Raw genomic sequence first — 13,226 nt, forward strand, 5'->3', positions numbered from 1 at the left:
TTTAAGATGAAAAGAAAGCTAAAGCTGATAACATTTGGAAGTAGATGAGACAACAGTGGATTCCTAAATCTACCAAGCAAGACAGTTCAAATAATGGTCTTGTCACTCAAGAAGTGGGTGACTCCACCATTTCCAATTACATTTAAGAAGAATAAGGAACTACATCTTCTAAGCCATATCTTAAATAGTTCCATAGTGAAAGAATGCAAATGATAAAATTAGTATTTCAGATACAAAGATCAAAGAAAAGTTATCATTCACTGTGTTGCATCTACGGAGCAAGGTTGGCTAAAGACCTTACCGAGCTAGGTTGGGAGTATCAAAGATTTTGTTTGGCCATCGAGTTGCAAGGTTTTATTGAGTAAATCAATGACAAACTGGCAGGCACTATGTCATCTCAGCTGCCTTCATACCAAGCATTAATGAAAGTATTTCCATGAAAAGGGTAGAATTTGATTTCATATTTCACCACGACTTTAGAATACTCAGAGCTAAAAGATTTCCAGTTGCACACTAGTGATTCCCAATGATTTGAAGTGAATTTCCTGCAAAGAATTTGTTTGAAATTTGTTATCCACCGAGCAGCAATGGCATCAACAGCAACAAGGCAAAAATGGGTTCTGAAATGCTCATGAAAGGAGTCGAATGGAAAGCCCCAAAATTCAAACTAGTGCCCACAATTGCTGAATCACTTGACCCACATGGAGCTCAATCGCAAATTCCACCTTATGTACTTCTTATTAATGATATTTGTGCTCATTTCAAATGCACTATTCAAGAAATTGGTACATTAGATATGGACAATGCCCTAGGACAATTATGTGTTGATGGAGCCCTAAAACCTGAGCATAAACACTTAGAAGAAAAAGACTTGACCCACATTCCCCACCTACCAAGGAATTTTCAAGTTAAATGGGTGAGATATGTTCTGAGCCATGTATAATGGTTAGTTATCGTTGGAACAACCCATATTGATAACCGAGAAGATGATTCATACGATCACGAGTTTGCCTATGCTCAACAAAGCCAAAACCACTAAAACCCTAGGTCGGGATGAGTTGTAGAAGAAAACCCTAGCAGAATGGGATGGAAGAGGACTGAAGCTTAACAATATATCTGACATGGAACTCAGGTTTTGCATTCATGTAATTGCATATAAACTATATAGTTCCAGTAGATTGAATAGTGTACCATGTGATGCTATGGATTTAAAATTTAAGATAGTAAAGAAAAATTTGGAATATGACTTGGCAGACTTATTGTTGAAACAGTTAAACAAGAACATGGAAAGTATTAGGACTTCAAAGAATAACCCTTGTAAATTTGGCTCATTGTTAATTTTCTTGTTCTTTTATGTGCAAAAATTCTTTCCATCAAAAGGGACAGTAGTATGGAGAAAAGACATTCCAATTCTATATCAGATTAATGAGTTCATAGAAAAAATGGGTGAAAATTTTGACAAAGTCATGGATAAATATTTTGAAGACTTCAAGGAGAGGATGAATAATAGGTTTAGAATCCCTCCTAAGCTTGTTGAGGATTATAAAGATGATATATGTTTCATGGTTGACTGTGATAAAGTGTACATACAGGCAGTCATACCCTGAGTGGCATGGGTAAAACCATTGCCTTATGAATTAAATATTGATGAAGTAAGAGACATCATTGAGGCACTGGTGAATGAACTAGCTATTCCTAAAATCCTTGCCTTTGGAACTTATGATGAAACCAAGGCCAGAATTGAGCTTGAAATAAAGCTACCATAGTCCATAAGCAAAGGCAAGAGGAAGATAGCTAAATTGAAAACTGTAACAGGTCCTCTCATGCTAACAAAAGGAAAAGGCAAGGACAAAGAAGATGATGAAGAAGGAGGAGAAGAAGAAAAAGAAGAACAAGAATCTAAAGAACCTCTAAAGAAGAAAGGTAAGGCAATCATTACCAAACCTAAAAAGAAGCCTACTGGAGTATTCACCAGAAGAACTAGAAAAGGCAAGCAAGAACCTATACTAGTTAGGCCTCCAACCACATTTGAGGAAAGGCTCAAACAATTGGAAGAAGGAGAAGGCGTCACAAATTTCAAGGCATTGAAATTTGAAATAAGAATAAATTCTGAGCAAATGCAGATTAAGGAACTGGTACTCTCCAAGATGGGTAAATGGAAATGCTCCCCAGACCAACTTGCCTCTCAAATCTCCAAAGAACTACTAGAGAGATTGCAATCAAGATGGGAGTCTACCACCCAAATGGTAAAAGACATCTATGAGCAATCTCTGAAGAATCTTAGACCAAGTCTCACTAGAGCAGAAATAAAGACTGAAATGAAAAACCATGAAGGAAAAATGATGATCAGATTTCACATCTATTTGATTTTAATCAAAGACATTGAGCATATTGTAAATGATGCAACAAACATGTGGAAAAACATCTATCATCTGCATAAGCCTAGTGAAGACCCAATAGAAATCAAGGATGATGACAATAGTGATAGTAATGATATTAATGGCACTCCATCCATCACAGTATCACCAGGAGAGCTACATGCACTAATGGAAGAAGACAAGGAGGAGGAAGGAATGGAGGAAGAAAAGGAGGAAGATAATCCTATAAAAATTGTAGCAACAATTATTGCATCCCTTCCTCACTCTCCACCTAAAACTATCACATCATCAAGGTTGGATTCAACTTCAATAGGTTTGATAGCATCTACATCAAATTTATCATCTACACCTGCCACATCACAGCTCCAAGTATCATCAATGGAAGTGTCTACCACTTCATCTACCGAGCTGTAGCCCTCTTCTTCAGCTATTGAGCCAGGCTCCTTAGCTCCATCATCATCAGTCAGTATAACAGTAAGTTCCACAATTTTGTCAGTTCTAACTTGTTCTACAATTTTTTTAGCATTATCTACATCTACTTCAAATCCAATTAGCTCAGATATTGCTATACCGAGTGTATCATCATTTTTGGGAAGTATTCCAATTTTTGATCCAGTAAATACTTTTATTGGCATTCAATCCTCAAGTCCTATCCCAATTTTTACTGCTAGTCCTTCCATCTCCACTATTGTGTCTATTCCTAAGATCAAACTAGTCATCACATAAGTCAAACAAAAGCATCCATTAAGACTTCTAATCACTGGAAAGGAAATTCCAGTAGATATTGACTTAGACATAGATATAGTGATCCCAAAGATTGACTATGAAAATGCTACCATTGAAGAGATGAGGTTTTCTAGTCAACTAATAAAGATGAAAGCTATGTAGAAGCAGTTAAGGTCTGAAAGGGATAAGGAATAAAAAATAATTAAGAATGCAAAGAATATAATTACAGATGCTATAGGTGTTGAAGTAGATTCTACTCAACAAATTTTGATTCAGTTAGAAGAGGCTCTAAATAAATTCAATGAGGACACCTCTGGTCAAGAAAAATTGATTGAAAAGGCTGAAAGGAAATTTTATAATAAGGTGCTTGAGCACATTGCTCAACACATTGCAATAAAATAGATAGAATTGTCCACAATTTTGGCCAATCTTGAAAATTCCTTTATTAATGTAACTTCACTTTTTGCCAAACTTTGTGATGTTACTGAGTACACCAAGGAGATAAAAGAAAAATTGAATAAAATTGATGAGGATATGAAGGTCAGTGCCCAAATGCTGCAACTTGACCCCAATTCAAGTTCATCCCATCATTTCAGAATAAGACTTTTGTCAGAAAAGCATGCAAAATTGTTGAGAGAGGAAGTAAGGATCAGGTCAACCTTGATTGACATTCAGAATATGATTCTTCCTATCACGGACATAATGCAGAAACACATTGTCTACTCCAAAGCATTGATCCATGACAACAGTTTCTCAGTTGCAGATCATATGATTAAACTTTCAACTAAAGTTTAAATAACACTCTCAACCTATAAAATTTTGCAAGAAAATTGGGATAAGATTTTGGCTCTTATTCTCAAGGTACACTCTGAGTTTATCTATCATTTTGGTGTCTCTGTGTAAATACATATTGTGTAATTTGGCATTATTGTCCAAAAGGGGGAGATATATGTAAATAAGGAAGCCATGTGTAAAGATAGAGATATTTGTAAATAATCTATGCATATTGTATGGGGGAGATATATGTAAATCAGTGCATCAAATTTTGCACATAAGTTTTGGCTCATAAGTGTTTTTGTCACTAATGCCAAAGAGGGAGATTGTTGGAATTATGATATATTTTTTATTAGTACAAACACTTATTCAATTCTAAATGCTTATCTAGCTCATCACTTAGTCTACAGTGTATACCAAGCATTTAGTGGTTACCTTATAAGTTCAGCAGGTAAACAGTTCTCACCGAGCATTCCAGAGGATATCGAGTGAAGGAGAAGTTCAGCAGTGTTTACTAAGTGAAAAAGCTAAATGAAGGACTCAGTGTTTACCGAGTGAAAAAGGTAAATAAAGGACTCAATGTTTACTGAGTGAAAAAAGTAAATGAAGGACTCAGTGTTTACCGAGTAAAGCAAGGTAAACGAAGAAGTTAGTTTCTACCGAGTGACACTATATCTACAGAGTCACCAATAGTTACCGAGTTCCAAGCAATGTTGTGTGGCTAGTATGAACTGTGCCTCTACTCCTATCCAGTGCATGATGATGTTGAGTAATGTAGTGGATGTCGAGTATTAGAAGGTCACCGAGTCAGTTCAGTGAACTTGAGTTATTTACTATTGGGCCGACTCAATAATGTTTTGTTCACTTGTGTTTTGGCCGACTGTGCAATTGTAAATATTGGAATGGTATATATGTAATGTATGGTATCATTTGCAGTATGAGGTGTATAAAAATATGGAGAGAGTGATATTCACATGTGAAGAAGGTATTGCTATATTTTGAGAAAAGTGAAAGCGAATCAGCAGCAAAGTAAAAGGAATACAACAAGGTCAACATAGGAGCATAAAAGTTATATCTATCACATCACGTGATCAATGCAAAAAAGATCTTATCAACAAATAGTTGTAAGTAGATCCACTCCTTCATCCTAATAGGCAAATCAATTTATAAATCCTTTAACAGGATAGACTTAACATTCTTTTTGTAAATCTCCTAACAGAGTGCATACTTTACTCTATGTTTGTAAATCCTCTAACAAGGTGGATCTAGCAGTCCTACTTGCTCCTAAAAGGGTAGATCACCAGAAGTGATCATTGTAAGCCTTAACAAGCCAAATTTATGTTGCACTATTAAAGTTTTGTGGGCATCATCCCCACCCTAGTTTTACTTTCTATTTGGAAGGTTTCTGGGTCACCAAATCTCTGTGTACATGTGCAATGAATGTTTGATCTTTCATTTTTGCGTAGATTAGATGAATGAATGATCAATGATTCAAATGCTGAATTGTTTAAATTTTTTATAAGTTACTGATTCACCCCTCCCCTCTCAGTAACCTATCTTATCCTGAATATTTCCAATAGGACCTAGTAGTCCTTATTTCTCCTAACATGGTAGATCATCAAAAGTGATCATTATAAGCCTTAATAGGCCAACTTTATGCTTCACTATTGAAGTTTTGTGGGTATCATCCCCACCCCAATTTTACTTTCTATTTGGAAGGTTTCTGGGTCACCAAATTATTGTGTTCATGTTCCATGAATGTTTGTGTTTTTAGTTTCTCATGCATGTAGTTAGATTTTATCTAATGAATTAAATGATTATTGGATTGTTACAATTAAGATCTAAATTTGATAAAGTTTTTGAGGTTACTAATTCACCCCTCCTCTCTTAGTAACCTAGCATAGTCTTGAATATTTCCAACACAAAACCCCATTGCAATATAATCATAGTGTTGGCTTTTGATTGAAATAATTTTAACAACCTTTTAAAAGTAGGAAATACCTAGGAGTTAGCTAAAAACCATGCCAAGTATTTTTTGAGAAACAATTTAAAAGGACCAACTAACAAGACCCTGCAATGTCTTCTCCACTTTGAACTCTACAAAATTCAATGGGTTTACCTAGGAATTCACTTTCTCTCCCCAATTTTCATGTCTCAATATGAGTGCCAATTTAACAGATATTTTTCTTAATATTCTTCTAATTCTAGGATTATCAAAGGAATGACAAATAACTAGTCTATCAAACCCTAAGACTTCATGAATCAAGCACATGCTTGCTTTTAGATCTTCAAAAAATAAACTTTTAAAGATATGATTTATAAAAGGGTACACCATATAAAATTCCTAGCTATATCAATTTTCAATTTACTATTAAATCTATCTCAACACTTTGTGAAAAGAAATCAATATTCAATTAGAAATATCATTCTAATTATAATCTTCTTATGATAACCAATAATTCATTCAACCCACATCAAGCATTTACATATTCCATTAGAATATCAACAAATGATAAATTGAAATACAATTCTAGAAAGAATCATAAAATTTATGTTTACTTGAATTGATGATTAATTTATGGGTAGATAGTATGTCATATTTTTCCAATATTATACGTATAATGTAGTATTTCATATAACCATAAGAATGTGTGTTCTAATATTTGAATTAAATTTGATAATGCTTATTTGCAAATATCTTTGCATGATAACTAACCTATTAGCAAAGGAAGCTAAAGATGGTTGGGAGTATTCAAAGGGAAATGTTGAAGATAGCAAACAGCATTCAAGGAGAAAAGATGATAAGGTTTATCCGTGGTGAAAAAAAGTCATACTAGTTATTATTGTGAGAAATTGATTGTCCATACTTTATTATTCATTCTGTGAGCTATTATCTTTTCTTCTATTTCTTTGGCAGATTTGTAGTTAGTTTTTCTTTCTTTTATGTTTTAGAATGAGTGTTGATCTTCTATTTGTAGGGATCAGACCAATAGTGTTAGAGGTTAGAAGAAAGTTTATGACAAGAAACTGTTGACTCTTGTAGTGAGTTGTTTTTACAATTTTATGTATCATTCTCATGTAAGAAATTTCTGAAACATAATGAAATAACTCTTGGTTTACATTCTATGTTAGTAGATTAGTAGAAACCAACCAAGGGGGCCCACTTGGGAGGTGGATTAGATTAGAATAGTGTAGATTGTTTTTCAAGCATCTTTAGTATTGTAGTAGAAGTTGTAAGTTCCTTCCTATAGCATCATACTTTGCGAGTGTTCCTACAACATTTGTAAGAATAGTTATAGTAGATGAATTGAGTTGAAATATATATTAGTACTTAATTGCACTTCTAGTATTCATTTTCATAAAGAATTAAGTGTGTTACTTTCCTATAGCACTAGTGTAGGTTCTTTCCTTTTATTTTACTTTCCTCCAGCATAAGCATAATGACTCATTAAGAAACCTTGTGCACATACTATGCCAACCATTTCAAGTATACGTCCCTAGGCTGAAAAAATTAAATGCACCTCATGGTGGAGAAAAATAGTCCTTAGGTTGAATACACTATTTCTAAGTATGGCCTTTGGCATGATTATTATACACCTATTGTGAGGCGAACCATTTTTGGGGCCATTGCCATGGACGGTGTCAAGCTAGGAGCATTCTTGAGTCATAGTTCTTAGTTAAATTTTTAAAGAAATTTGTAGTCTTAAAGCTTTCTTCACTAGTGTGAAGAATTCATTTTCATGCATTGAAGAGGAAGATGATGAGATGAATATTGTAGATTTCTTCCATGAGAGTCTGTAAATTTGAGTGAAGAAATTGAAGAAGAAGAAATTGAGTTTCCTTTTGAAGATGCAAGCCTTATTTTTCCTACAAAATCATTCTCAAGAGAAGAACCTATAGATATGAGTGGTCTTCAACCTTTAGCTAAAATTTTGGCCAGTTTCCTTGATAGTACTGATCCAAATCCACTAGTGGTTAACAATATAGTACCCAATGTTCCTTTTTAGCAACAACCTCATAATCTAATACCTCCACTAATGACACAACCTACTTTTCAATTTCCTCTTCCAAGCCTCATAAATACTGATAATCTCAAGAATATACCCATAGCTGCTCTTCCAAATTTCTATGGCCTTGCAACTGAAGACCCTGATACTTTCTTGTTTGAATTTGACATACTCTGTCATAGTTTTGACTACAACATTGATGCCCATAAGCTCAAATTATTTCTAACAACATTGAAAGAGGTAGCTTCATGATGGTTCATGGGCTTAGGAGCTAATGCAACAGGAATATGGGATAAAATGCAAACTCTATTTTTGGATAAATATAAAGATATTGCAAAGCATTTGGTTTAAGAGGAGATGATATCTTTAGGATATCACAAAAGGAGGAAGAAATATTGGAAGATTATGTTTCACATTTCTTGTATACACTATAGAAGAACTCTCAACATTTGTTGTCTAAGGATTCACAAAAGCTAGTCTTTTTGAGAGGCTTGAATGATAATTGTCTAGAAGCACTAGACTTGATGGCTGATGGTGATGTATATCAATCTTCCTAGGATGACCTCAAGAAAATCTATCAAAATTGTTCAAGGTCAACTATGAAGAAAGACTAGGGACATCATTCCACAGTCACTAAAGGTATTAGTTAGGGTATTTCAAAGCTCGAGATATCTAATTTGCTCATAGATTTTAAGTAGGATATTAAAAATGATGTTGCTACACATCTTGAAACAATAACTGCAAAGAAGAAGCATGCAAAAGCTAAATTACAATTAGCTGAATATTGTCCCCACTGCCAAAAGCAAAAGAAGGATTGCTAATGCAAATTGGTTGCCAACATGGAGAACCAACATCTTCCAACTAAGTACATCGAGATAGATGGAGATGATGAGAAAGTATGCTTTGTTGCTCAATGCTAGCTATGGGCCCAACATCAAGGTATGTCTCAAGACCCTTTGCAAAATTCAAATTTATATGGTAATCAATGGAAAAACTATAATCCCCAAGGTCCTCCACAATATAATCAACCTAATTTGAATAATGCTTGGCAAAATAATTCGTAACAAACCCAATGACCTCAGAACTCCAAACCATATTGGCTCAACCAATAGAATAACTAATGACAAAACCAATAGAACTAATGGCAACCATCCCAGGGGAATTGGCAGTCTACAAACCAATGGAGAGGACCTCAATAGTGGCCTAACCAAAATACTAGTACTGTACAATTACCACCCCCAGCCCAACAACCTGCACAAATGCCACCACCTATGAATCCTAGACCTCAAAAGTAGACATAGTTTCCTACATAATCTTATCCAAATACAAATAACTAGTAATTGCAACAACCCATGTATATTGCTAATGCTCAACAATATACTACTTACACTTTGAATGTTGCAAATATACATCTGAGATATGGTACAGCTTTATCAATGCCTAAATCACCTCTTATAACTAAAATACCAGATACTCCTATAGCATTAGAACCCCCAGTCTCTAAAGAGGTTGACCCAACCAATGTCACTATCTCAATCCAAGCTCAGCCAGCGGTGGAACCTCCTTTTCTAGAGAAGCTTGTACAAAGTAAACCTGTACAAATAGAGGAACAATCTTTTGATATTTTTGATTAGTTAAAGAACATGCATGTCCAAATACCCCTATTCTAAGCTATTAAAGGTGTTCCTATCTGTGGGGAAGCCATTAGAGAATCCTTCCTAAAGAAACCTAGGAGGAAGAAAAATGACCCAACTATAGTCCATGTTGTGAGAAAATTGGCTAGAATTATGTTAGGAAAATTAATCCCTCCAAAATATTCTAATCCAAGTAGTCTAGTTGTGAATGTGAGTATAAATGGTCAGTCTGTTAAAAATGCTTTAATAGATCTTGATGCTACTATAAATTTCATGACCAAGGATACTATGAAGAAGTTGAAAATAGAAGGATTAAGGGCTACTCCAATAATTCTACAACTTGTAGATAGTTCTACTATCACTCCTGATGGGATGATAGAAAATATAGTTGTAACCTTAGACTCTCTAGAGTATTCTACGAATTTCATGATTTTGTCTCCCAAAGTTAATTTATCTAGTTATCCTATCATCTTAGGATGACCATGGTTAGCTACAACTGATGCAAATATAAGCTGTAGATTAGGGAATATGACCATATCAAATGGCCAAGAAACAAAGAAAATTGATTTGTATCCTCTAGCACAACCACTACCAGATTTAAGCACATCTGTCTGGCCAGATTTAGGGGATGGAGAAGAAGAGTTAAACTCTATAGCACAACATATGATGTTACATAGAAAATATTTTCTAAAGCTATAGAAAGAGGATTCAGTACTTCAGAGTATTCTTACTAACAATTGTGTGGTAGAAAAAGATGTATCTAAAAGTTCTATGTTAGAATTAACCACATATGAGGAATGTGATGAGAATTATATTCTTCTCAAAGAACTAGACATTATTCATCAACTTTTATAGTGTGAAATAGATATAAGGAAAAATTATGAAGCTATTATGATAGAGTCTACCACTGTCATTGAGCTGTCCAAAGGTCATAATCTTCATGTTAACCACAAATTATCATCCACACAAATGGAACAGTTAACAAAGCTACTTCAAAAGCATGAAAAGGCTTTTGTATGAGACTATGGTGATATGAAAGGGTTGAGTCCTACATTATGCACTCATAAAATATACATCAATGAAGGGTTCCTATCACTCTATCAATCCTAGAGAAGGATAAATCCAAGCCTTAGAGAAATAGTTAAAACAAAATTGCAAAAATTGCTTGATGTTGGTTTTATTTATCCTATATCTGATAGTAGATGGGTATCACCCTTGGTCATAGTTCCCAAAAAGGGAGGGAAATGGAAAATTTGTGTAGATTACAGAGAATTGAATAAGGCCACCAAAAAGGATCACTTTCCTTTACCATTTATAGATCAAGTTCTAGACACTGTAGCTGGAAAGAAGTATTTCTCTTTTCTAGATGGGTATAGTGGTTATAATCAAATCAATATTTCTCCTGAAGATCAAGATAAAACCACATCCACATGCCCATGGGGTGCTTTTTTATACTTTGTTTTGCCATTTGGTCTATGTAATGCTCTTGCAACATTTCAACGAGCTATTATTAGCATTTTTGCTAATATATCACATGATTATATGGAAACATATATTGATGACTTCACAACATTTGGAGTCCCCTTTGAGGAAGCCATGATGAATCTTGAAAAAGTTTTGATAAGGTTTCAAGAACATAATTTGGCACTTAATAGTGAAAAATGTTTCATGCTTATGTAGGAAGGTATGGTACTTAGTCATTTCATATCAGTTGTAGGAATACAAGTGGATCTAGCTAAGATAAAGGTAATTCAAACATTGCCCATACCCATAAAATTGAAAGATGTAAGATCTTTTCTAGGTCATGCTAGATATTATAGATGTTTCATAAAAGACTTCAAAAAAATAGCTAGTCCCTTGTATACATTACTGACTAAGGAAGTTGAATTCATTTGGACATCCGAATGTAATGAGGCCTTCTTGCAGCTTAAGAAACTTCTCACTCTAGGCCCATTTTTACAAGGCCCTGATTAGACTTTTCCTTTTCACATATATGTAGATGCCTCTGACTATGCCATAGGTGCAATTCTAGGACAACAATCTCAACATCTTGAAAATGTAATATATTATATCAGCAAGAGCCTTCATGGACCAGAATTAAACTACATAGTGACTGAAAAAGAACTGTTAGTAGTAGTTTATGCTCTAAACAAATTCCAACATTACATAACTAGCTATCCCATATTTTTTCATACTGATCATGCAAAAATTAAATATCTGATGAACAAACCTGCTATAATAGGCAAGTTAGCAAGATGGTTACTCTTGTTGCAAGAATTTGATATCACCATCATTGATAAGCCTAGAAGAGCCAATGTGGTAGCTGATTATTTATTAAGAATCCACCATGATAAGAATGAGACTACTCTGATAGGTGATGCATTTCTAGATGAGCATTTATTTCATATTTTTGTTCAAACTCCATCGTATGTAGACATTGCTAACTACATTGCAGCTAATAAAATGCCAGAACATTTCTCTTACAAGAAAAAGAAGCTGCTTGTAGAGAAAAGTTTCTATTTCTCTTGGATTGATAATAACTTATTTTACACTAGACCTGATCAAGTTATGAGGTGTGTGAGAGAGGATGAGACATATTGCATTCTACATGCATGTCATAATGAACCATGTGGAGGGCACTTTGGAGAAAAAAGAATAGCCTTGAAAGTTTAAACTAGTTACTATTGGCCTACACTTCACAAAGATGTAGTGAACTATACATGGAAGTGTGACAAGTGTCAAAGGATGGGCAGACCAACAAGAAAAGATGAAATGCCTCTCAATCCACAACTGGCATTAACACCATTTGACAAATGGGGTATGGACTTCATTGGTCCAATTGATCCTCCATCCAATGGGAAATCATATATCCTTGTGTGCACTAACTACTTAAAAATATGGGTTGAAGTCAAAGCGATGAAGCATGCTCATGATCAAAAAGTTGTAGAATTTCTATATGAAGAAACCTTTACTCACTATGGTGTACCCAAAGAACTAGTCATTGACCAAGGTGCTCAACTTACTTCTAATCTGATTACAAAACTTATGAAACAATATAATATCAGGCACTAGAAATCAAGCCCCTATCACCTTCAAACTAATGGACAAGAAGAAGTCACAAATCAAGAGATAGAGGTCATCTTAAAAAAAATAGTTCATTTGCATCGTAGGGATTGGAATAGTAGATTACCAAAAGTTGTTTGGGCCTGTAAGAATTTGGCTTAGGCCACAATTCACCCAAGAACTAAAGAACTCAACACAAGCACATAGTGGACAAAAATAGATAGAGTATGATCAAAATGATGATATTCATTCAATATGACAGCTTATCCAACTTGAGAGTACACTAAGGGTGCTTGCATATAAAGGCTTCATGAGAGCTTCTAGAATGCATAGAAGTCAACAACATGATAAGTCATACAACCAGGCACATGTCCACCAGATATGGGTTATCCTCCATTGAGCATGGGATTAAGTGCAATGATGTGAGGATAAGCCTACAATGGTGTAGCATGCAAATTAGTGGAGTAGACAACATGTGCTAAATGAGGAGTGCAGATAACTATGTTGTCAACATGACAACTCAGTCAATGATGCATACTCCTATGTTGTAGACACCATGTGAATAATTAGAGTTGCATAACTCAATGAGAGTACACAAACTCCTAAGTGTCTCACCTAAAATAATAATAAAATAATGCAAAATA

Source organism: Cupressus sempervirens, chromosome 10 (genome assembly GCF_028749045.1).
Source record: "Cupressus sempervirens isolate cs-2001-9-10 chromosome 10, ASM2874904v1, whole genome shotgun sequence".
In the NCBI taxonomy this organism is placed as follows: Eukaryota; Viridiplantae; Streptophyta; class Pinopsida; order Cupressales; family Cupressaceae; genus Cupressus; species Cupressus sempervirens.